This window comes from Diadema antillarum, unplaced genomic scaffold (genome assembly GCF_040938485.1).
Source record: "Diadema antillarum isolate AM-2024a unplaced genomic scaffold, OU_Dant_1.0 seq00000578_RagTag, whole genome shotgun sequence".
Lineage (NCBI taxonomy): Eukaryota > Metazoa > Echinodermata > Echinoidea > Diadematoida > Diadematidae > Diadema > Diadema antillarum.
The window spans coordinates 153,358-179,855 of NW_027271513.1; the positions used below are offsets into that span (position 1 = coordinate 153,358).

At 39.9% G+C, this 26,498-nt stretch overlaps 1 pseudogene; it reads left to right on the plus strand.

The window, feature by feature from the left end:
* Window positions 1-479: 479 nt before the first annotated feature.
* Window positions 480-25,945, plus strand: LOC139735437 (uncharacterized; annotated as a pseudogene).
* Window positions 25,946-26,498: the final 553 nt, after the last annotated feature.

The following is a 26,498-nucleotide window of genomic DNA, read 5'->3' on the forward strand; positions in this document are numbered from 1 at the left end:
CCCTATTGGGTGATGAATTGATGTCTGTATAACTCTGTGATTAGTTTACACAATCTTCAAACTTAAAAACAATCCACTTTAATCGTAGTTTCTGATATCAGCTGACAAAGTTATCCATCGCGTATGTCATAAAACATTCAAGTCGATATTTCTTCCAGGAACACGGGATAAGAGAGCAACGCGATGTTTCTATCATTCTCTTTGACTTTCGATGTCACGTTTAATTGCTCTTAGAAGAAGATGTTGAATTCACCGTTCAGAAGAAAGAGTGACTTTTCAGTTGCCTGGGAACGAAATTGGGATCAAAATTGCCCGGCGATGATGATGACATGGCCCGCAGGCCGAACGTTTGTTTTGAGCTCGTCTTTGTTCGCCTGGCGAGAAGACGGGCACACTTCATGCCCGCTTGCACACGTGGCCTACCGACCGCAGACAATGAAAACAGACGACACAAGGAGGTAAGCGCGCGGAATATCAAAACTCGACAAACAAGGTAGGGGGGGAAAAAAATCGACGCTGCTGAGTGGAGTCAGAACGGGCTGCTTGGCTATCGAGTTCTCGAGACTCAAGCGCGTGACAATAAATGACTTGTTTTCTACACCCGCTGCGAGGGACGTGGGGAATACCATCCTAATATTTTATTACATTGTCATAATGTCATGCAGAGAGGGACAGTTTCTGAACACGTGGGGATTCAGCTTGGTTAGGTAGCTACGGCCAGGGCTGCATGCCTCGGAAATGCAAATCGGAGTGAATAATGCGGCGATGTGGTGAAAAACCCGCAAGGCGAGGAGTCGCATTGGAGATCAGCGAGGCGTGCCGTGAACCTGCCAAATCTGTTCGCCGCCGAGATAGCGTGGGAAACTGACGTCTTGATTCCTCCATGATTCGTGCGAAAAAACCATAGGGCGTTGTATAGTCGGGCTACTACCCCTGTCGCCAAAAGGGGGAAGTACTTCTATTTACCAAGGAGAGAAAGAGAGGGAGAGAAAAAGACATAGTGTGACTTTCATCTATCCACAACTGACATTAGGGAAAGGATGTCGTCCTATGTGCAAAGATAACCATTTATCCCAGGATCGTATTGACTTGGATGTGTTCGCAGACAAGATCATGAGAATGGCGTGTTGCGCGGCGGGTACGCACATTTCCAAGTCCCAGCTCATCGTCTGCATTGTCGGATTTGTTGGATTTACGATTTTGGCTCTCGGTGCCGTGTCCGATTTCTGGGTGATCTACGGGGCTTCGATGACAACGGCCTCGCTCACCGGGGGCGTGGGTAGTGGCAACGGTACCAGTGGCAGCAGCAGAAGCAGCAGTAGTAGTGGCCCGATCACGACAGTGTTGGTTCGGGAAGGGTTGTGGCGAGTTTGCATGCAGTATGTCGCCCATAACACGACAAGAGTTCCAGGTAAGTTGAGGAAGTTTTTGTTGGAGATAGATGAGTATGTCCTTACCGTGCGTGCCAGTGTATTACAGGTTCAAAAATAGAAAGAGACGGAAAGAAAGATGTGGGCCGGGGATGTGGGGAGCTGGGATGTTGCTGTATGGGATGGGACTGACAGGAATAAACATGTATTGATCACACTCATTGATACACCATGATTAAAAGTATCAGTTGTTGATGTACCGTTTATGTTGATCATGTTCTTAAAGGCAATTCTTTGGATGGGGCTCACAAAAAAGGAAGTATCGGTGAAAGTGAAAGTATTGTTGTTTACGATATGCGATATGCATTTATCGATATGATTATATCTTCTTACACTGATTATGGAGCTACCTCCATCCATTGATCACGCAAGATAGCTCTATGCTGGAGAGTTTTTTTAGTGTGTGTGTGTGTGTTTGTGTGTGTGTGTGTGTGTGTGTGTGTTGGGGTAGGTTGGTACTGTTCATGGTTGGTTGGACAAAGGTCAATGCTCCCTCCCAATCCCCTCTTCCACACACCCCTCCCCCCACACACCTGATAGAACAATTATTGTTTTCAAACACTTCAAGATGTTTTGACACCTGTAAAGCAAATCTCTAGACGTGGCACCGTTGTTCCACAATAATTCAAGTTGATCCATTGACCTTGGACCGTCAGAGCACGATAGCACCGCCTCTGCAGATACTGAGGTAGTATTCCACTGGTATACACATGCAGTGTATTGTGTATACATGTATGTAACTCCATGTTTACAGAACGTTTAATTAAATTAAGATTAGGAAATGTTTGTAAGGGGCGTATGCCCTCGCGAACTTCCCATGAGTTGTCTCATGTCTTGCTATAAGTTATTTAATCATAAGTAATAATGCTAGGATCTCATTCACCTCGACGCAAGATGGAAACTCATTGTATTTATATGCAAGTCAATAAATACTGTTTCATGAAGTAGCTAACTCTTTTCATTATATCATACGTCATTTTTCATGAGTAGGAGGTGGTTCACTTCAATATTATGAAATTGAATCCGGGAATGTTCATATCACATTGTGATGTCCGAAGCAGGGTTTGTTTTGCTTTGGGGTTTTTTTTTCTCGGACCATCTGAATTCCCACCGCTCCGAATAAGCTAAATTGCATGTCTAACTTCACGGCGTGCATTGACTTGGTCCATCCCTCTTTGTTTCATGAACCTGATAGACAGGTGATAATGTTTCACAACAAACCCATTATATACGCCCGCAGTTTCTCTTGACTGCAATGATTTATGTTGTGCATTTGCGAGTCTACCGTGCTGGTATTAAACTCATTAATCTTGCCATCTCGCATGTGACAGCTTGGAGAAAAAAAACCCACATGAGTACATTATTAATCTGGCGAGGGAAATATCTTGGAATGGGGCAAATGATATACAGTCCAACGGCTGGGCCAAGCGCATGGTCGTGAAATCATAATTTGCCGAATGCTGAGCAACGCGCTCTCATAAATTCTTGAACAGGAGGCACCCGAGCTTTTAGAGTATTGCCCCAGCTTACAAAAAACAGCAGGTCTCAAAGTCCAGTCATAAACTTTTGTTGGGGGGTGAGGTCTTCGCTACGAGTAATTGTGTGAGCAAGGTCCCGCGTTTAGCTCGGCGGCGACCCTTATAGCAATGTAGCGTATTATCCGCGCGATCGTGTGCTTTCGACAAGCATCCGTTTGTGCGTGTGGCTGGCTTGTGCCTCCGATCGCTAATCACTGTGTAAATATAATTAGGGATTTGAAGGGAAAATATTATCCCGCGCGCGCTCTGTGTGTGAGCAAGCAAGCCAGTGGTTGTAATGTTGGAAGAGGCATGGGGCTCTGAGAGTTTTACTGCCGAGGGTCATCCGTAAGACAAACAGTCTGAGTTTGTCTCGTCGAAATCGAATACTTAGTACCATGCACGTCGGCAGACCAAAAGAAGCAAATAGCACGACACGCACACACGACCACCACTCATCTCAAACTGTGTGCACGTCTTGATTGAGCTATATTTGCCTTAATTGAAATTGAAAAATATGATATTGTCACATTACATAACGAACGACAGATAGAGCCGTCGTTCAAGTGTGTGTGTGTGTGTGTGTGTGTGTGTGTGTGTACACAGTGTATGTGTGAGTGGAGTCGAAAAGAGAGTGTATGGTAAATGTCCGTATGCCTATATTCCCCCTTTTTTACTCGAATCAGGGACCTCAAGTCAATTTACTATACACATAGTGTGAAATTATGCGGTCTTATCCACCAATCGAGCCACAACCAAGAAGCAACGGTAATACAAATATAACTGTTGTTTCTTGAAATAATATTGTCAGGAACGATTGTGGCGCCAGACATACAATCCAAGGAAAAAAATCAAAGGTTTTATCACCACAATATCGAAGTGTTTATTCAGTACTGGTATATCATGCAGCAGCTGTGGATAACTAGTGTGTGTGTGTGTGTGTGTGTGTGTGTGTGTAGTGTGTGCGGGAGAGAATTTATAAAGAAATCATGAAGTGTCTGACACCATCAATTTCCGGAAAAGACAACGTACGCCAGTCTCTCGCCACAAACAATGCAATAAATGTATTGATATATTCTCCTTTTATCTGTCTCTATAGTATATACCTGTGAGGGCTAACAGACAGAATATGGTGAAAAGGCGGAAATTATTCAGAGGCTATATTGCGTCCTAAAATAGGAGACCACATCTTCAGTCCAGCAATATTTAGAACGTCTGCCAAATGAAATGCTGCCTGTGGTTTGAGTCTCTCCCTTTCCTTCTTCCGACGTTTATGTATCCTTGTGTTTGCGGTGTGTATTTTCAGACTCTCCGACACACAATTAATGGCAAAATTAATATCGCAGCGGTGATAACACAATTCAAGACATCGACCGATATTCCGACCACTTCTTTTGATGTCAGACCAAGTAGAAGTAATTAATTCTCCTGCATGGCGCGACATATTACCACAGTCGCATGTAGCGTCTTATCACTCAACTGCACTTTGAGCCATGTTGAAGGTGTCTTACTGGAATGTTCGTAGATAAATGTTCAGATATAGGGGCTGGGGGAGAGATAATCTGCTATAACATTTCGTATAGAAAAGTGCAATAACTTCTGTATTTCTTTTTTTTTTAATTGTGTGTGTATAATTCTGTAACACAAACGAGGTTCAGATCGAATCGACAGTCGGGAAGTGATACTGTACAACACACGTATTGTATTTTCTTTCTCACTCTATTTTGTTACCGTGAGCTAATTCGTCCATGGATTTACACATAATACTCTAGTAGCTCCACGGTTCTCACCTCCCCGGTTCGACAATGATGGAACTTACTTTGACATGCTGATCTTTGCCCCTTATATACTTATACAACCAGGTTTCATTTGGCATTCATGTTCAGCTTGTTACATTGTGTTCAGCCTGACAGAACTCGTTCATTGTACTTCTACATTTAGTTCTCGATAACAATCCCTGCCGTCAAATATGACCTCTCTTACAAATTGTACATCCTGGTTTTGTGGAATATCATCAAGTATATGCGCCGAATCTCCGTTAGGAACCCCTTTCACCATAGGCACATAGCATGCAGACAGTTTTCCCACAACTAAATCAATCTGTAAAGAGATGATACAGTTTCGGTTGAGATGGGAATTCCGGTTTTAACATTTTGCAAGATAATTTATAGAAACAACTTACATAAAATAATAAGAGCATCAAATTCTAAGAGGAATTAAAACTTTATTTGATGAAAATTGGTTTTGAGATGGTCGAGATATCCAAAAACAGAGAGGTCCTAATAAAAGGTGGGTCCCACCTTTTATTATGATCTCTTTGTTTTACTTTGTTTTTGGATATTTCAGCCATTTCACATCGAAATTGTATCAAATAAACTTTGAATTCCTCTCACAACCAGTAAAAGGGCGTGTACAGTTCTGGTTGAGGTGAGGATTTAGCTTTTAACGTTTTGCGAGATATTCAGAAACCACTCTATGAGATGTCAAAGAGCATGCAATTTTAAGGGGTATCAAATGTTTATTTGATGAAAATCGGTTTGGAAATGGCTGATATATCCAATAACAAGGTGAATCAAAGAGATCCTATATAATAAAAGGCATGGCCTGTTGCCTTTTATTATTATCACTTTTTCTTTGATATCTCAGTCATTTTAAAACCAATTTTCACCAAATAAACGTTGAATCCTCTTTAAAATTACATGCTCTTTCATATTTCATGAGAGGTTTCTCATTATCTCTCTTAGGAATGTTCAAAACATGAATCCCCACCTCAACCAGTACTGTACAGTCCCTTTAAAATGTATGCTCTTTCGTATTTCATACTTGGTTTCTAATTATCTCGCAAAATGTTAGAACCTGCATGAATCCCTCTCTCAACCAAAACTGTATCATCCCTTTAATCTTCCAACGTAGCTTTGAGCGAACTCTGTGGCGCAGTGGATATTGCTCTGGGCTCGTAATGACGAGATACTGTGTTCGAATCCAGTGATGTTTCATCCGCTCAAGGTCCTTGTTACGGATGTCATATAATGACGAACAGCACCACATTGTATAAAACTCCATTAAACTTCATTTTCAGCTAGTTAGATAGCAAACTCGTTCTTCTCACGTAACATCCTACTCCCTGAACCAACCTTCCACGTGAATTTATAACTTTCAAAAGTTCACAAGTGTTCAATGTCAGATTAGATAAGTAAATGTACCTCACGTTCCTTAGTCCTGAGCAACCTTTCCCGACTCAGGTCTTTAGGGATAGCTTCTTCACGGTATAAGGTTTGATCACGATGTCCCAGTCGACTCGGTGCCAGGTAAAAATGGCAGAGGTAAAAATAGGCACTCTCATTATTCTGAGTTTGATTCAAGTGCAGTGGCGTAATCTGTCTGTGTGCAGCCTGAGAAATAATAAACCAGCTATCGGTAGAGCGTAGATGGGACCTATGGGAAATTATTTTTATTATTCATTATTATTATTATTATTAGTAGTAGTAGTAGTAGTAGTAGTATCTATCATTATAAGGGGGTTCCAACAATGCTGCAAAGCCCTTAAACAGTATAATCCTACGTTGTTTCGCCCAATGAAGTTATCACACACACACACACACACACACACACACACACACACACACACGAACCCACTTTTGGTATAAACATATACGCTGATATACATACTCTCACATATACACACTCTTACACAAACGAATTCCGCTCACGTCCAGGCTAGTATATTGTCATTATTTTTCATTTTTTGAACTGCTTAGTGTAAAGAAGTGAAGGAAACATAGTCGAAGCAAACCGCTAATTTTTCACCTGTTCAATATTATTTTCTCACATTCAGGTTTCGTAGGAGCCTATTTATCTCACAAGGCCAGATCACGACATAATGTAGAAGTAAAAATAAAAAACGGAAAAAACAAACTACAGCAGATGTATCGGCAGACATAAGTAAGCTCTTGCAAAATATTTTATTACATTGTTCAAGTATCACATGGCGCAAAAACAAATAAGCTCTTGCAAAATATTTCATTACATTGTTCAAGTATCACATGGCGCAAAAACAAATATCTCGAAGTTAAATGAACACTTTGTGGTCACTTTACAAACTTATGCCTATTAAAACTGGAGACGAACTTTAGCAATAAACTGTTCTAGTGAGAGTAAAAACTGATAGTTTGCCATGGGATTTCTTTCAATCATTGTTGAACGAATCCGCAGGCGAAAAAAAATGTAAATGTTTGATGCCTTTCAAACTTAGCTGTTGCTCCAAAGTCAGATTCCATTATGTTATCAACATGGTGTGTTGCTAAAGATTGGTAGATTCAGCCACCGAAAATGACGTTGTTCCCTCTTTGTACAACGACAGTAAGAAAATCCAACCCAATCCCATCCAGATAGATTGAAATCACCGCCTATGACTACCATATTATGATAGCGATTCAATTTACACAGGGATCGCTGAAGCTCTGCAAGACTCTCTTTACATGTGCCGCGGGGAGAAATGTAACACTGCCCTATTAAATTTCTCCCAGTGGTAACAGAAACAGTAAAAGATCCCTGCCAATTTTTCATACCTGCATGTCTGTTATCAAGCAATTTTATTTTCAGAAGTGTGCACACTTTTTAAAATACGTATTAAAGGGATCATATAGTTTTGGTTTGGACCTAATTTCAGGTTTCTAACATTTTTTGGTGAGATAATGAGAAACCTCTTATGAAATATGAAAGAACATGTAATTCCATGAGGAATTCAATGTTTATTTGATGAAAATTGGTTTTGAAATGGCTGAGATATCCAAAACAGAGCGATTCTAATAAAGTGTGGGACCAACCTTTTATTACGATCGCTCTGTTTTACTTTGTTTTTGAATGTTTCAGTCATCCCAAACCCGATTTTCTTCAAATAAACTTTGAATTCCTCTTAAAATGGTATGTTTTGTATTATTTCAGAAGTGTTTCTTGGTATCTCACAAAAAGATAAATGCCCAATTCTCATCTCTACCATAGTATAGGACCTACCAGATCTAAAGTAAGTTTGATATTTTACTGACAAGATACCTGTAGAGCTGTATAGTGGTTAATATGTCCATTTTCAGGTGTACCGAGGCTCATCTTTTTACTGATATAATTTGATTGTTGACTGGCCGAGCATTTTTCAAGTTACATGAGTGTCCTATATTTCTCCCCGTGTCCCATACATTTCTCCCCGGTCTCCCCCGTGCTTTATTTCAGGAGAAGGCACGAAAAGCGCGTATTGCGAGAAAGGTGTCAGAAACATGAAGAAGAAAAAAAAAATCTCTGTCACTTTTACCTCGTCCTCTTGCATTTCAACGACTAAATTTTTATCAATGGCATTTTTATCTGTAGCATTTTGACCACTGACATTTCGACCACTGACAACTTTACCTCTGACATTTTTACCACATATTACCTCTGCCATTTTTACCGCTGCCATTTTTACCTCTGCCATTTTTACCCCTGCCATTTTTACCTCTGCCATTTTTACCTCTGCCATTTCTACCCCTGCCATTTTTACCTCTGTCATTTTTACCCCTGCCATTTTTACCCCTGCCATTTTTACCTCTGCCATTTTTACCTCTGCCATTTTTACCCCTGCCATTTTTACCCCTGCCTTTTTTACCCCTGCCATTTTTACCTCTGCCATTTTTACCTCTGCCATTTTTACCCCTGCCATTTTTACCCCTGCCATTTTTACCTCTGCCATTTTTACCTCTGCCATTTTTACCTCTGCCATTTTTACACCGAACCGTTGACTCAGCGGTATATATAGGCCTACATGTAGAAATGGATACCTAACAATATTTATATGGTGTGTTGTTATTAATTGTAGGGCCCTCTTGAAGATTAGTGCAAACAATATAAAAGAATATGTTCTGACGAGTCTACAGAATACCGAGTGTCACATCATATTTAGTCTTGGAGAAGACCGGCACCTGCTGTGTGATTTGAAGTTTTATTTAATGTTTATCACAAACTCACGGACAATATGAACTCATATTACATTCTTTTTTAATCTGTCTGCGAATATAGCTTATGTGCCTTTGTTGCAAAATATGATCTCTCGTCGTTTCCCGGTTGTCTTGAGAGACGAAAAGAAAGGGCAGTGTATGTGGGGGAACATTTTGCTCTCTCGATTCTGTTTTTGTGTCAAAGAATTCGTATTCACATGTATACATTAATGATATCCGATTTTCAATTTACTTAACCAGGGTAATCTCTTCAGTCTTAACACTGCTTTCCCAGAAGGTCATGTCATTAAAATTATCCCGATATTGCCAGGCACCCACTTTTACACCTGGATCTTCAGGGGCATTTTCGCACCAGGCAAGATTCGAACCCCAGACCTTCCGTTTACTAATCCAAAGCCTCATATCCACTATGTCGCTGTGCTCCCACAAACACGGAATGGCGAGCGAGGAGCAGGGCACCATTTTATAAAAGTTGTCAGCCCTGACAAGTTGTCATTCTCTGACAATCACCATAGTAACGGTCATTGACCAGAGCTTCTCAGCCAATCGAAACAAAAGTTGTTTTTTTTTTTCACTGACGCTGTCAGAGACTGGCAACTTGTCAGAACCAGACATCTTTCATTAAAGGGAACCCAGTAATCAGTAGTCGATGATCATTTCTGCCAAACTTTATTCCTTTACCATGGTCTCCACAGTATGCCGTCACCTGTCAGTCTCCTGACATGACTAATTGCGATTTCAAACAAATTACACTAATATACTTGATTGATTGATTGATTGATTGATTGGTTGATTTGATTTGATTTCTGAATTTCTTTTTCATACATAATGGAAATACAAAGTTAATTGAACGAACTAATTGAGCACAGTATAATTTGAATCTGACAGTTGAAACATTTCACTTCATTATGCAAATTGCCTCAATAATACATCATTTCCACTTGAGCAAACGATCATTTCCACTTGAGTAAACGCGGTCGGTCGTCTATTAGACTCGCGATACCATATTCATATTACATTCATTATCATGATTATTGCATACTCGTTGCTATTGGTGCGGTTGTCCATTATCACAAAGCAATGCAACGGATCGAGTCATGTACTCAAGGACGTCCAAAGTGATGATATCGAAAAACACATTCGTTAAGTATACATATGATATCAACTGACAGCCGCCATGTTTCATTAGTTATTTCGCACCTTTTTTTGGGTCATGCGAAGTTCAATCATTTGAAGGGGGGGGGGGAGTTTTAAACATAAAAATTCAATTTGATTTCCTTTTGCGTTTTATTCCATGCGAGTGCAGAAAGATTTATTAGATAGTGTTTCTGCCAGTAGCTGCTGCACATGCTTTGTAAATGTGCTCAAACGTATGAGATCAGGAATCGTACTATTTTAGAGGGGCATCCTCCAAATGCAGAAATCAACCTTACGAACTTCTACCGTCACCGACCGTAGAAACCAACATCTGGCGTATATAGATGACATGATGACAATCGTGAGGACACTGAACAGCTGTGCTTTTGAATTTCTGAAAAATAAAACGGTCTGTTGGGACTCACTCACGTACTAATATTATTGTGTTATGTCTAGAAATTTCAAGCGTGACCGATTTCGTTGCCTGATGCGCTCTGGGACGCGCACACGTCGGTAAAAACGACCCTATACCCCAGTGAACTTCTGATTGTCCTTTGTCAGTGTGAGAACTTCCAGCCAGGGAGATGAGAGAGCATGAATCTACAAAGTTTTGTAGCTCCAATATTGAGAGCACAAACACAAACTACCCCTGATCCAACTCAAACGTAGGCCTTTTCATTGTTGTCCGATAGTTCACCAAGCGTCGAGGGGGTCTTGAGGTAAAGAATAAGCTCGTTGTAGCTAAAGCGATGACCCTTTTCATTTTGAGGGCTAATATCTATGCCGTGATAATCTTTGATCATGTTGCGACTTTGGATAACCAAAAACATTCCACTCTTTGACCATTTATCACGACTTCGAGGAGCCTGCCAATCCCCTCTCCCAGAAATATTAATGCATAAATGTTCAATTCAAAGTGATGTAATTAATTTGCCATGACAGTGCACATATTCACTCAGGATTACTGATGTTCCAAGGAACCCTACACTTGCTCGGCGAAAGCAATACACTTGTATAAATACATTCTACAATACGTGAACATCATAACGAAAAAAAGCATGACAGCTAAAACATATTCAAAGTAACTTTGTAGAAAATATTAATTGATAAATGCTTATATCGTGAAAATAAGTCAGCTGCCCCTATAGACCGCCACAGAGTATTGATTACGCTGCAATGCCAAGAACGTCCAAGCGGCATCCTCCTTACCAACTCGTATACAGGTGTTAGAAGAGAATATCTTAGCAGTTGTATAGGTTACAGTTCGTTATTCCGAAGGTTCATTATTCCGAAGATTCGTTATTCCGAAGGTTCGTTATTCCGAATTTCATTCTCGGATTAACAAATCTCCGGAATAACGAACCTTCGGAATAGCGCCCCAAAGATTCGGATTCACGAACCCTTTTTCATTTGCGGATTAACGAACCTCTAGGTATAGGGAACTTGTGTGTTTCGGATTAACGAACCTTCGGAATAACGAACCTTCGGAATAGCGAATCTTCGGAATAACGAACAGCACCCGTTAGTATAGAGGGAGACAAATTGAAGAAAAAAACCCACCTCAACTTTCACCCCTCTAATTTTCTTGCGCTCAATATCAATCAGATTAGACCAATAACGACGATAAAAATTACAACAAAAAATAAAGAATCGAACATATTATGACTGATGTATAATATGAATTGTTATGTTCCATTCATTTGTGGTGTATAGTAGTTAATATTCTTGCTTGCATCGTACATTTAGATGTTCTTTCGGTTACTTATTCAAAAGTCTGGATCTTGTTCTGTAATTTGTGTGCTTGTTGCACGTTATGATTTTCTCTGAGGCGATCTCGTTGACGCACAGTCATGATGGCTGAGCAATTCTTATATCGTGGTGGAATACCGTACCGTACAATACAACACAATACATAGGTAGAACAGGTTAGAAGCATTATTTATATAGGTGATATTCGGCTTAGACATGAATAGGGCAGAAGCTGTACTCAAGATTCACTGTGTAGTCAACAACGGTACTATTTTCTGAGCAGAAGGGAGAAAAAATTCAGGGTGGTCGTTGAGGTATTTTGCAATGTTATCCAATAACGTTCGACTTCGAACCGGGTGTGCAAGTACGTAAAGTTCTTATCCTATGTAAGAGAACAAAAAGTGTGCAATCTTATCAAAATTATATACATGTATATATCGCACATTAGTGTTATTATGTGACGCACATTTTCTTTTCCTGCATATTAATCTTCAGAATTTAAGTTGCCAGAACTTCCCGAAATCTCTCAGCGAAATGGGACATTGAATGATGAAATTGTGAAAATTGAATGTTTCACATGCTTTACTAAATAATGATATATCTCTAGTGTTTGTTCTTGTTTTGTTTGTTTTGTGTTGTTTGTTTTTGTATGTTTATTTTTGTTTGTTTGGTTGGTTTTTTTTTTTTTTGGTTTTTTTTTTTGGTTTTTTTTTTAGGGGTCTGTTCATGAAAGCCCAGACATGGCGCGGCATTGAATTTAACTGCACTTTGCCCTGTATTTTCCCCAATAGTGTGTCGTGTACAGCTTATTTGCTTCTTGGTCGATGGCAAGCTGAACTTTGTCGTGACCCCTGTGACCCAGGGAGACCCTGTGACGACAACAGCAGCTAGCCTGCCTTACAGACTTTCGGGAATTGATCGTAACTTTCTTCCTCTGCAATCCAAACTCAAGAATTGTCGAAAATTTGTAATATATTAAAACTTAATTGTTTGTGTTCAAATTGTACTCTCGCTTCATCTTATTAGTTTTAAGTGGGGGAAGGGACGTCAAAGAGGCAAAGTATAAAATAATTCATAATGTAAGCCTAGGTTCTTCCAGTCGCTCTATTCCATCCTCTTGAATGGCGTTATACCTTTTGATTGGTAGGCCCTAAACGTTGCGCGTTTTGTCTCGTTTGTTTCGTGGTTTTTTGTTTTTTGTTTTTTGTTTTGTTTTGTTTTGTTTTGTTTTGTTTTGTTTTTGTTTTTGTTTTGTTTTGTTTTTGTTTTTTTGGGGGGGTATTTTTTTCCGTAGGACATTGATAGCATTCTTAATTGGCGTTTCTTTTATACGTGATTTTCCACGATACACGTATCTGCCATGGTATCAGCTGTTTAAATGACTGATGAAATGGTAATAATGAGCATACACGTATAACAACACTGACGCGTGTTATGTAGCATTTCTTGAGGGAGGAATGGAGCAAGCGATTACGTAATACGATGCATATTGTGTGTGCTTGTCGTAACCAAGCGATCGTGGCGCCTTGGCGCATCACATCTGTTACTTTTCTCGAACCGTGTTGAGCGCCACGTAACTCGCCTCAAAAATTCTGCAATTACGCGGGAAAATGGCTCCTGGCAATGGCATCCTAATCACCTAATCGCTCGACCAGAGAGACGCAATACATTAACAGAAGTTGTAATATGCTTACTGCAGCTACCAAAAACATGATTTTAGTCTGAATGCTCAATCCTGATTGGTCACCAGCAGCCTGTTGTCGTGGCAACTGCAATCATTGTAGAGTGCAGTTGTTATCGAGTCCTGCGTGCATCGGGGACCCTGAGGTATACCATTAAGACAAATTTGCATAGATGCATGGAAGAAGAGACGAACGCGGAGGAGGGATTAAGGAAGAGAATCCTGGGGGTATCAGTAATGATCATTTGGTGGATAATGCTTTTATACAAAAAAGCGTTTGAATCTATCCTCATATACTAGGTCTAGAGGTGTTGCCTTATTATAATATAACCTTTCCAAAATGCCAACAATGGTATCTTTCTGCATGTTTTTTTTTTCAGTTGCGTTCTTGTTTTTGTTGATTGTTTTACCCGTTTTCTGTTATTTGGCTTACCATGTCTATTTTATAATAATCTGTCTAATTTCAAGGCTCACACAAATCTGTAAGGTCGTATTATTTTGTTCCATCATCTCAAACTGGAATGCTATCAATATTCAAGTCGGGTTTGTTTCCTCCGAAGAGCTCAATAATGGATTGTAAGGCTGCTGCAATGAAGCGAAATAATATCGACATTTTCATTTTGACAAGAGAGAGTGAAAAGGCATTCATCATTGGAAACAAGTTTTAACGCTACAGTCCCAACGGCTGTCAGAAGCAGTATGTTTAGAGTTGTCTGTCCGTCCGTCCTTCCATACCCATTATATGATTGATCTCAGTCAGTGCATCGTGTAATTAATGTCATCAAATATAAATAAGGTCCATGTGTTTGTGAGAAATAGTATTTGAGTTAGGAAGCAAAAGCATATCCAGACAAATTTATCTGGTTTCTAGTCTAGATTTAAATTAAATACTTGATTGCGATTATAATCTCCGTTGCGAGAATGCCATGTTCCTTACCTGTAAACGCTTCTCCAATCGTGATGGATAAACGTCACGTGAATGTTGTCAAGGGAGATGATCGGGGAAACAACTCCAAAACCATGCAGACACTAGAGAAAGTATCAGCATCATCATCACCATCATCATCATAAAGTTGATAATCACCATCATCGCCATTATCATCATCATAATCATCATCATCATCGTCGTCGTCGTCATCAACAACAACAACAACAACAACAACAACAACAAGAACAACAACAACAACAACGACGACGACGACGACGACGATGATGATGATTATAGAATACCCCCAGCAAGCCAGGTATCTTTGCCACATTGGGGGTTGTTCGAGGTCCGGTTTGGTCTCGTTCTGTCTTGCTTTTGGAAGAAACTTGCAGCGTGCATAATTATGTACGTATTTCGTTCACAGAAAGCGTATATTCAAGGAGGTGGAGTCCTTGGTATAGGCCCTATACCACCAGCGATGTGACTCCACCTGACTTAACACGGAGGGGAGAGCCTTTCCACCTCCCTGCACTTATACCTTCACCGGGAGAATGACTCACACGTCCCAATAATATCAGTCAATGTGAACGTGTACCTCATGATAATTGTCGTGCCAAGATGAATGCTTCAAAGTGACATCGTTAATAGTTTTTTTGTTTTTATGATTTTTTTTTTCTTTCTTTTTTCTTGACGTGTAGAGGCGCTGCCGTGCATAAAGAGATGGGGGAATATACAGAGATAAATGGGAAGTCAATTCTGTCTTATTTGTACAGCAATTATTGTTCTGCCGTGACCCAATTCAGTATCAAAGCGAGTACAGTTTCCACTGGCATCGGATCAGCAAACAATACTTCGCATCAGCGTAACCTTTGACCTCTGTTGACTGCGTAACAGATATCCGACGAGCAGGAGAGGAAGTAATGTTAAACCAGAAATATTCCCAGCATGAAATTTTTGCGAATTGCCACTGACATTCGATGCACAGTGTAGACAGGAACTTTCGCGTGCATATTAATTTCGCGAATCTTGGTTCCTCGCAAAATTCGCTAAAATTTCATGCACGCGAAAATTTGCGGTTTTATAGGTACATGTATTCCTACAATAATGTATTTTGCCTGTTGTTTAATTTCTTCGCGATATTTTTTTGCAGTGCTGTGAGGAATTAAACGTGAAACATGATAAGCATAAATAAGAATACACAATTCCTGAAACATAGAAAGAGTGTTTTATGATAATACTTACAGTAGCTGAGATCAGGGACTGGGAGCCAATAGCGGAACTAATTACGAGCATCCATCATGTTGGAGCCCGCTACATTCGGCGCACTGCTTCGATGCCGTTTGCCCCCGAATCCCCGTTGTCCCATTCATTTTTTAACGGACGAAGTGGAACAGCCGTTAAAGGCACATTGTGATTGTTAAAAGGAAAATGGATTGGTTGAAAAGAAAAAAGAAAACAAAACAAACAAAAACAATAAGTCCATTCTATATATCGGCAGAACTCAGATATTTGGCGATCTCGTCCTACGTTATTATAACCCTTTAAGGCACACTCTAAACTACACAGCTGTAACGCCACAATCTCATTTAACCCCTTTAAAAGGGGAAAAATCTAGAACAAATCTGCAAAAACATTATATAGATTACAACATTCTCTTTGCATAACTTCAGAGAGTTCCATGTCATTGGACCATCTGTAACCATGGCAACTGTCTCGCATTCGTCCCAGTTGTGACTATAAGCTTCATAATACTTTTTTTTTCTATTTTTATTCTTTATCTTTGTCCATTAAGGCTTCTTGCTCTTGACGAATTAATCACAGAGCTTGAGCAAGATGTCAATGTCGTTTTTGGATAGGAATTTCGACCAGTTCTTTGTTGTTGTTTTTTTATACTGTATACACTGTAATTAGGCTATGTAGACCTACAAGTTATGTTATTTTATTGAGACTTAAGTAGCTTTATTAAGGAAAGAACATCAAATATCGAATTTGATGAATGCACGGATTACATTATATCCTCGTGAGAATCCCTGTGAAAATTCACCGTGAGAACCGGGACAGTAACGCCAATTGTTCGTCGATGATAGCATTAACAGTGCTTATCCGTTTAATTTGTGCCCGAATCACGGGGAACGGTATACAGTTATGGACTCAATTAAACCGAACTAAGTGGATTTATTCCGCCTGCTGACGTAGGATTATGCGCCGAGTTCGTTTTCAGCATGCCGACTGGTCATTATCACACAGACATTGGGCTTATTTATGATTGTCTGTCTCATGTACACAGAGATTACTCCGCAAGGTTTCGGACCTACATGTACGCCTACCTGTGCGGTAATTGAGTGATAGTGCATGCAGTTTGATTCTCCTTCCCCCATGAAATTGCCCTTTTCAAACTCCATAAGCGTTTCATTAATTCTCTACGCCCTTTTATAAATTGTGTATAGCTTAATTCAAACCATAAGATGTGAGTCTTCGTTCCGAGTGGAATAGATGCGTTGCTCTTAAATTGATAGTCACGAACACAACCATAATAATGATAATATTCTGGTATAATGAAAGACGAAAGTTTTATTCGTGATAACAGGAGAGATGGGTGTGCGTTTGGTGTTCTTATTCGGATTGTGATATCATTAACGACTTTATATGAATGTGTGTTAGCACATTAATGGGATCGCGTCACACACACACACACACACACGCGCACACACACACACACACACACACACACACACACAAGACCACAGTACATGCACACATTTTGTATACACTCACGAAGAAAACGCACTTCTTAACCGTCTGCGGTCGTATATTACCAACTTCTCTTCCTTCTGCTCCTTAAATTTTCTTCTACTATTATCATACACTACTAAAACTGCCATCACCATCATCAGTCTTATCTTTTTGACTACGTTGATATCTACCGCAGACTCGTGCTGACCGTCCGATGGCAGCCGGATGACACGGCATAGCACTGGTCCCGAGTTTCTTTGCATCATCATGCAGTTTGCGAAAATCTCTTACGCCTGCACACAGGCGAATGTCATAGTATAGCGTCACCGACCCTTATAAAGCAAACACGAGCTCGTTCACTCATCTATTCATCAGTGATGTAACCACATCGTTACCAATTGACATGGGATCGGCCTTGAATTCTTGAAGTAGAATGACGAACAGGCTGGATATAGAACCAGGAAGACATTTCAATAATGGTGTCAATTTATATTTCAGTTAGTCACTGTATACCAGTATTTCACTAATTTGTCCATGGGCGGGTCCCGACAACTCCTTGTTATGCTCATGGTCTCTTTAAGTGATTCATCAATGTTGATAGCTGATGCTGTCAACCCTCTAATTTCATGGTGATGAAAATGATGATCTTGCAGTACTTTGATACACTGAAGTCTGAACTATTACCGAGTAAACCCTCTCGCAGGATCGTTGTACTGTAAATTATACTGTTTAGATTGTGGGTAGTATACTTACCATTGGTACCGACAGGGTTAGAGAAAGCTGAACTGAACTTGTCATTCTTGATTTGCCCGTTGATGGACTTTCGTTATCGATTCAATAGACGTACGTGACATTCAGAGCTGTGTAAATTCAAACTATTGATTGTAGATGACTCGGTACAGAAGGAATGTCCATTCTTTTTCTGTAAAACCCCTCGGGATACACATCAATGAAAAAAAAAAACGAATCGAAGTGATTCTTTCTCTAACCATATCGAGGTTGATCGGTGTATCGTCGACAGATATATGAGAATTATATGGTTATACATGTATATGCTTTTAAAGCACTTCTTTGGATGTGCCCATTGGCGAATACATTACAGCACATTGTTCAACAGGCATATCACGGAGCTACATAGGTCCATGGGTAAACGTAACGTTATGTGTAGCGAGAGATATACTGTGTAGTCAGATGAAACCAGTTTTAGCAAGTGAAGACGTATTTAAGCAGATGTCTTGACATTACACTTTGCACGTGGTGCTAAAGATTCTTTTTTCTAAAATATTTACGATTTGTACATGACAATGTACCCGCCCCTCCCTCCTGTCTCTTTTAACTCTTTGGAAAATGACGGACAGCATTATTTTGATACTAAAGGATGATTTCGGATTAATAGGGGTACATTGACTTGATTAATGGGTTTTTCTTGATATAGTAAATTCTGTGGAACCTGCATAATACTTTTTTTTTCTGATGATGCACTTGACACGTGGTGTAGTGTAAGGCGTCCACTGACCCGATTGATACGCAAAGTCACCCCCTTTGTCTCCCGCGAAAATGAAGCGTGAGTCAGTGAAAAGGATCCCGTAGCAGGCGGGAGCGTGGGACAGCGCCGCCGTAGCCCCTCTTTCTCTGCGTCGCGTCCCCGCGCTCAAGCGAATCGACTACGAGGATTGGCCTGTATCAAATGCTCATTTTAATTTCTGGGGGATTTTTTTTTTTTTATTGCGATGCTTTTCAAGCCCCGCAGCACATTCGGCCCAAAATCCGCCATGCCACGTTAACCAAGCGAAACAACGGGTTTTTGATGGCCAATGTCATTCCATTCACCCGTCAGCGCCATTCTTGCCTTAGCGTCGTCATCTGCTACTCAAAGACTACGACGTAGCATGCGACTGACAAGCGACGTGTTTTGCCGGGAACAATATACCGCTCTGAAAGCATTTAGCGTGATTAAAATTATATCAGCTCCAGCTTCATTTTTATTTGACATGTAATCGCCCTCATTTTATCTTCCCACTATAACTAATACGATTGCTGCTATAGCTGCTTGAAACGTACTCTGATCATAACAATGGCGACAAATTAGAACGTTATTGAAGCATAGAGCGTGGTATCTCTCTTTAATCATGAAACGGCTATTACACAGTTTTACTCCTGACGCGGCAACAAAAACACGAAAACAAGAAAGGAAGAGGGAGAGAGAATATAGAGCGTCTTATACAGCAATAAACAAATGACAAAAACAGCGCCAATTAAGTCTAATAATGATCTGTGTTTATATTAATAATGATATCGTTCTGTCACTTTTGATCTAGAATGTCTAAGCTTGCACGCATGTCCAGCCTCTAGCCTGAACGTACGGTCATTTCCGAATTATAGTCTGTGTGTTTTTCTACAAGGGTCTTATATTCCGGTCCATGTGGTGAATTCGTCGACCTTCTGTAAAACGTTAATTGATTAATATGGCATGACGTCTTGCAAAGAAAAATGACTCCAAATTACCTAAAACCAAGAAGAAAATCAGATATTCCACATAATTATATGTTATAACGTTTACTTACGATATCACGCTGCTATGAGCAAAACAATCCCGTTTAGGGCATTCACATCTTCTTTAGTAGTGGAACTGTTAGTGGTAACTCCTTGACGCAATGTAGGAGCAATGTGGCGTAGTGGACTCTTTGAAATTTGATTGGAGGTCCCGATTCGAATCCCTTCGAGTGCCTTCGTCTGTACAGACAACATGACTTTACTCATGTCCCTCTCGACCTATAACAACACGTAGGTGTATAATACTTAAGGTACCCATTTATACTCCTAGATACGTGTTGTAGGTCGACCATGCATGTTACTATTATTACTACTATTATTATGCTATTATTATTATTATTATTATTATTATTATTATTATTATTATTATTATTAATTTTATTATTGTGGGCGCTTTGGCATATAGTCCAATCGGAGGACCTGAGTTCGATTCCCGCCCAGTGCTTACGTCCTTGGGCAAGATGCTGTTACCCACCATGGCACCATGTCCCTCTCGACCCGGGTGTATAAATGGGTAGAACTATCTGGCAACGCCATAGGGTTAATGGCAGGGTCCTTTGGTAGTGCAGTGGCAACACTGAAGAGGTTACCTATAAAGGGTAAAGAAGACATTATCATTATTAATTTTATTATTATTATTATTATTATTATTATTATTATTATTATCATTATTATCATTATTATCATTATCATTATTATTGTTGTTGTTGTTGTTGGTGTTGTCGTCGTCGTCGTTGTTGTTATAATGCTGTCTTAAAAAAAAAGAAATGATTTGTATTCTCCTTCCTGCAGGACACACCTGTTTCTTCGGCATCTCAATGCCAGCATCAATATCGACGTCATCATCAAGATACGAAGGTCAGTGATTGTTATTTTCTGTCTTATCGTCAGTTGTCCAAAATACCGAGTGGGCGGGGTTCGTGGTATGCAGCAGTACGGCAGTTTCCTTTATAGTGTGTTTAATGTTCGTGATCAAAGATGTTTTCATCGTATGGTAGAAATCAACTCAATTATAACTCTTCATAATACAGGGCCCAGGCAATTGGGGGGGGGGGGTACATTACCACAGTACGACAGTTTCCGAATTTGTTCATGATCAAAGTTATTTCCCCATAGTGAGAACCGGATAATGGGTTCTGCAGTTCACCTGTTCCTATACAAAAACACCATACCGTATCGGGACTTCAGTTTTTAGTCGTTGCAGACTCCATTTTCAGGAAGTAATATATAATTCGCTGACCCCTGAAAAAAGTGGGTAATTACATTGCGGACTGTTGGATTCCGTGTTATATCGAGGCAACTAATGGTGTTCCTTGTCTTGCGATACGCCGCGACATTATGCGATACTAACCATCGGTCGACGTCCCTGTATAATGAAACGCAATTTATTCCATCCATAGAGAAAGCACAGATCTCCGCTAATTAGATTCGTACACTAACGATAATGAATGGCGATTGTCTTTGAGTCACTGTGCTAATAAAAGACATTCACGCACCGAATATTACAATTCTCACAATGTCATGTCTCGTGTATTGAACATTATTATGGTCCATGAGAATGATAACCGAGTCTCATGTCGTAAAACCGTGTCATCGTGAGTTCCACATCCCATATAGGTTGATTGATTGATTGACTGTTGATTGATTTTATTTCCGCAAGAGTAAAATATGTGCGTTATTTATCATATACAACATTTAATAATGGAAAGGAATTAACGCAAAAAAAAAATGGACATTAAAATTTGGCAGATGATGACCCTGGATACTCGCCTCCGCCCTCATGGCGGAGCTGTTCTGCCGAGGGTGCCAGGGGAAAACGCACTTGGTATTAAACATTAAGGTAACGATTTATTACTTGTATACATACCAGGGGACTTCCGTTTTAACATAAGTCCTCGGGATCTTCAGGTTTCGTTCTTTATATCGAAATTTTGTTATAGCCGTTCAGTAATTTTTGGAAAGATATAATAAACGATAATTTTGGGACCTGAGTTTTTACTTGGTTATTTGGAAAATTTTATTATAACCACGTTCGATATAAATACATATGGGTGTGTACTGTACAAGCTTAAAGTCAACATCCGTTGTAAACATTTATTTTTAGGTTATTATCAGTCCCTACATTCAACAAATTCATACAATCTAAGCCTAAAAAAATTAGAAAGAAAGAAAAACAAAGAACTAAAAACAAAACATCTTATAGGTCCGATTTCGCGTTGAAGCTACTCGAAGTCTTGGATACACAAAATATGAATTTGTTTTCCGTAAGTCGAATGTTCCGAAAAACGAAAACTTTTCCCTCTTATTATGAAATATAACTGTATTTGACCCGCTTGAAGTCGACTGTACTTGTGTATAATTATGTGACACATGCCATCTCGTAAATGCATTTCCATTAAAGTTATCTTTCATACTACAGTGAAACAATATAACTGAACGAAACATTTCAGTATATATTCATTTTTCAGAATGATATGCATTCTGGATATTGGATGTGGATACCAGACCGGGTTGCCAGGGTTAGCAGAAGTTAAACCGAATAATTGCGTTCGTCAACCGCCCTCCTCCCCCCCCCCCCCCCCCCCCCCCCCCCACCATCCCCGTTGGACAGATGGACCTGAGCTTGTATAACAAAGTGGAACTTATACCGTTGACCAAGCGATTATAGACCCAGTCATTGATACATCTTTGTATCGGAACAACGTGCTTCATAATTAATCCAAGGAATGATTTGTATTTGCCTAATAAACACGAGATGTCAGGGTTAAATAGAATAACGACTATATTCAATCGATAATTCATGCAAGAGATATCGAGCGTAGCAGAACGATGTAGACTGTTCGTTTGTCAGACGATACATATCACCGACACGACGGGAAGAGATAATCATCTTGTATTTGCATACTGTCGATTAGGAAAAGAGAGTCAATAGTAATACAAAGGATATTCGTGACAACAAATCCATAATGGAATTTGAAGAATCCCACGTGAAATGGACAGCTATGTTTCTCATTCTATACGTCGTTTAATGTAGGCATATCTCAAGGTCGATGCTATGTGATAGTCAGCTACATTTAAAGGGATGGTATATACAGTTTTGGTTGAGATGGGGATTCAGCTTTTAAGTTTCTGCGAGATGATTATAAACCGCTTATACATTTTTATGAAATATAAAAGAGCACATTTTATGAGGAATTAAAAGTTGATTTGATGAAAATCGCTTATGAAATGGCTGACATATCCACAAACATAGTAAAACAAAGTTATCCTTATGTTAGAAAATTGGTCCCACCTTATATTAAGACCTCCTTACTTTTGGATGTCTCAGCCATTTCAACACCGATTTTTCATCGAATAAACTGTTAATCCCTCTTAGAATTGTATACTTGTAATCTTTTGTATTTCATATAAGCGGTTTCTATAAAATTATCTCTAAAAGAGTTGAAATCAGAATCCCCATCTTAACCAAAACTATACTATCTCTTTGGAGCAGAAAAAGAAAATAATATGCAGACAGAGAGAGAGAATTATAAGAAACACATACACAGAGATGGAGGAAAGGGGACGGAGACTGAGGTGATAGGAGGAATTGACAAACCTTGGTATCTAGGCTGCAGCTCAAATAATATCGCTGACTTCGGTGGCAGTTGTCTTTTAATTTGCTTTAACTCGGTAGAATTAATTTTGCGATCCAGGGTAGCCCTATATTCCCTGGGCCGAGGCGAGCGGGAGAGAATGCATGCCGCCGTTGATAATGAAATGGGTACATAATACCACGGAGCTCCATGATAATACACTGAACTCGTTTTCTCTTGCATAACCACTTCTACCCATGCAATTAGTTCATGTGCACATTGTTACAAATCACCTTTCTTTCTTTTTTCTCAAGCACTTCACTCGTTTTCAGAGCGGCATAATCATAGTAAGCCTATACACAAGCCTTGCCTGACGTAACAAATTATGGAATTCATGTTCAAACAAAATGATCTTGTTAATAGACCAGGTGACCAAAATGATCCGTCAATAAGATAATACTGACACTTCGGCAGGCGTCCATTTCATTGTTTTCTACTGAATGCATCAGCGATATTTTTCTATATGTCAACAAGTACCAGGCTTGCTGTCGGGTTATGAACGTGCTCGCAAGCATAATTTATAAGGATTACATGAACAAATATTACATTACGAGTACTAATCTCAGTGAATTCAATAACCGCCATGTCTGACTCTACAAATGACAATTTCTGCTCATGTCAGGGTTTGAACAAGAGCGCTTGATGCAGCCGAGCTGTACCACACGATGATGAAAAGATTATCACTTTCATAATGCCGAGGATGATGTCAGTTGCTGGCGGGTGTGTGTGACGTCAGTTATTTCAAAAATCCAAGAAACGTCTCAAGGGAAATACAATTTCACATGGAATTAGATAGTGCGGACCCTGTTCTCAGTATTTCCTCCAATGAGAATCAAGCAAGAACTAGCCTCCATTGAACATGCATTGGTTACTGCTTATTGATTTGAGAAATGACTATGCTGCTCCCAACGGTGAATGTCGAAGTGTTGCAAGATTACACTTCCGTTTCTCATCGATTGATCGGTAAAAGAGAACGATACTTATGCATTGAAATATCTTGTTGAGTGATCGGAATACAAATGTCCTTGATTGTGATTGGTTGCTATCATTACCAATGGAATGACGGGAAGTGCCGACACGTTTTGCCAGATTTTCCTCCGGTTTCCTTCCGTCGAGGAGGTTTCATGTCATAACTATTTAAAATTGCAGTAAATTACAATCTTATAATACTTACTTATTTACAGTTTACAGTCACGTTTGAAATCGACCTATCTTCGATGTGACGAACGAGAAAAGAAGCTACCCTGCTCTCTTCCGTATGTAAGGGGCACTCACAAAATTGCGTCTTATCTCAGGGAATTTGGTACTTGCAGATTTATAATCACAACCCTGGAATGAACTTCTCGTTGTAGTCTTTTGATGCTTAATGCAATAGTTTTATTCTAGACCACCCATCCAATTTCATAAGACGATTCTGTTTCTATTCTCAACTCTAAAACGTCCAAACTTTATTTAAATGTGGTTTTATTTTCTTCCTCTTTTCTCTAGTTGGATATCTTCTTGGCAGTTGGGTACTCTGTGGTCTTGGAGTGGTCGTGGCGCTCATTGCCCTAGTCATGTCGATGGCGGCGCTACGACAGAAGAAAAATAGGACCCTCATCAGGAGTGTGTCGGCTGTCTATATGGTATCAGGTAAGTTTAGCTTTGTTGTCGCTGTCCTCGTGTAAACCTCTGTGTGCTTTGAGTACCGATAGCCATCAAAAAAAACCCCAAAGACTTGTATTCACACTCTCTGAAAACCCTGGCACAGAAAGGGTTAAAGTCTTCACCAACTGCACATCAATCTGCGCACGAGTGTCGGGCATTTATGGTTCAACCATAGAGCTACAGTAATTCCATGATACAACATTGTATTTCGCTCGACAACCACGACGTGTGTGACCAAGTCGAAGTGTTATTTGTTTTATAATCAAATATGCGGCTGCAATCATCTTTGTCTTTTTTAATTTTTTATTTTTGGTAATCTATTAATTTGCATATTAACTATGATACTAGCGTATTTTTGGCACATTATTTTGGCGTCTTTCGTCAAAATCATTTGTTGAAAAATATTTTATCTCCACAAATAAAACATCAGTTAAAAGTGTAGTCACTTTTATTCAGCAACAGTTCAATTTTAAGATAGAAAAGGTCGTGATCCACTTCTAAATACTCTTCGGGGCTTTTTTTTCACACGGTGTTTTGGTGTTGCCTAAACAACTATATTTGTTTAATATTTCCATAAAAGAAAGAGGATCATAGTCTGTACAACGCGAGGGTCTTTGTCAATTAAAATTTTCTTCGTGTTCCCTGTCAGACCAGGGAGGTTCGTCTCACCTCCCTGGTTAGACTGCGTTATTCAAGCATCGTTAATGTGAGGCTAAATGTATTTTTTTTCTCATTACTCGTACCCAGGTTTAATGTCCTTTGTTTGGACTGATCCTGTTCGCCGTGCGGAAATCCAAGTTCATGGGTCAGTGGTCAGACGAGAGTTCCCCCTACACTTCGGCGGTCCTCGGCTGGTCCTTTGGTATCTCGTGGGTGGGGCTCTTCCTGTGCGTGGTGTCCGGGCTGGGACATCTGTGGGTGGTGCGTCGCTATGAAGACAGCATGCTCTGAAGACGGCCCCGACCAGTGTAGAGGAGCAGCGGAGTCAAACTTCCAGGTAGCTGGGAGAGAAAATGGGAGATGAAGCTCACACAATTCTCCTCGTCGAACCCTTATTTTGAAAGCCACACGTCTGTGTTCTCTCACGCGAAGGGATCAGGGGACTCATGTACCGAGGGGGTGGAGAATCAAAACAGGTGTATATATCCGTAAGGATGTCAACCAAATACCGGCATCAAGTTTTTGATGAATGACGTTCTTTGAGATGAAGCTGTATTCAAGAGGATTGTTGTAGTGCCAACTTTGTGGCAGCAAGGATGATCTGCGTACAACTGTAATTCTTTGTTAACAGTGTGATATTTTTGGCAAGAAGGATCGACAAACCACCACTGACGGCTGGCCACACTCGTTATTCGAAGAAAAAAAAAATAATTGGAAGATAAACGCTGAATCACTTCTAGTGACTGACGAGCCTACATTATTCCAATGTATCGTCAAAAAGTTGCTCCTTACTGTCAGTTTTATTATTCTTTTTACATTGTGTGTCTATGGATTACAGTGATAT